This window comes from Penaeus monodon, chromosome 27, assembly GCF_015228065.2.
Source record: "Penaeus monodon isolate SGIC_2016 chromosome 27, NSTDA_Pmon_1, whole genome shotgun sequence".
Classification (NCBI taxonomy): Eukaryota; Metazoa; Arthropoda; class Malacostraca; order Decapoda; family Penaeidae; genus Penaeus; species Penaeus monodon.
This window is the reverse complement of record NC_051412.1, coordinates 11,009,732-11,010,745: the sequence shown is the minus strand read 5'-3', so window position 1 is coordinate 11,010,745 and position 1,014 is coordinate 11,009,732. Positions and strand designations below refer to the sequence as shown.

General features: G+C 43.1%; 1 protein-coding gene across 1 annotated transcript in view; it reads left to right on the top strand.

The window, feature by feature from the left end:
• Positions 1-325: 325 nt before the first annotated feature.
• The window catches only part of LOC119590570, a gene marked incomplete at its 3' end in the record, with an annotated part of 17,878 nt that continues 17,189 nt past the window's right edge, over positions 326-1,014 (top strand). Inside the window, 1 exon segment of the mRNA XM_037939238.1 lies at positions 326-470.

Here is a 1,014-nt window from a genome sequence, read left to right as displayed (position 1 = left end):
CAACAAATGTCTTGGGTCATAGAATTGTTCCGTCAGTCTGATTATGGAGAGTGCGGATCTCTTTATTCTTAATTGCATCCCATTATCCTATAGAATGGTGTTTTTATAATAAAGCAGATGTATACATTAGGCTGAAGATATGTTCCCGCAACATATCTTTATATTTACGTCTAATATAGGAAGCATAACTTCATGAACCATTCGTTTCTTTTCCGTTTCAAAAGCTCTTCTTCCTCTATTGCTATGCGTCTAAAATGAGTGCCACTTATCTTACACCCCCCCTCCTATCTGCCGGGTGGAGAGGCACACTAGCGGGTGGCGGGCAGCCTGGCGTGGTGCAGGGTCGACTGCTAGCAGCCAGACCCGCCTCAGTTCGTGCGGTAAACTTGGTGTGAGCGAATGTGCGGCCCGGTGCTCGCGCTGTGCAGGATTACTACTACTAAAAATCGCCGTGACATCGTGTTTCCTCTGTACGTGTACGAGTGATTAGTGGGTAAGAAACAACAGAGTCCTTGATCCAGGGTCTGGTTGTACCAACCCAGGGAAACAACGATGAAACACAGTGAACTTGATGACATTTGAACGGAGGTAGAGTAATTACTGAACTGGACCACAGCCAGTTAACCTTTTCGGTGATGCATCGTGCCTGACACCACTTTCCTCCTGAGGTGTAACGATGACGAACTGTCCAAAGTGCCTGAGTGGTCATTTAAAGAAAATCAGAACATGTATGACTTGTGTTGCTGTTGTTCCTTTTTTATTATTATAATTATTCAATGCCAGACGTATTCTCCAAATGGGCCTTGATCATTTAATTAACACTCCTCGTCTGTTTTAAGTGAAGGTTCTCGTTGCATTTCTTCTCTGATCTTATCATCAGCGTTCATATCATCTCACCACGGGACAGAGTCTATAAGATAACAAAGATAACGGCAACTTTTCTGTAAAGTGGTTAGTTTATTAGTGAAAAGGATATGCTTTAGGTAACAGAAGGAAAGGTTCAGGATAACAACA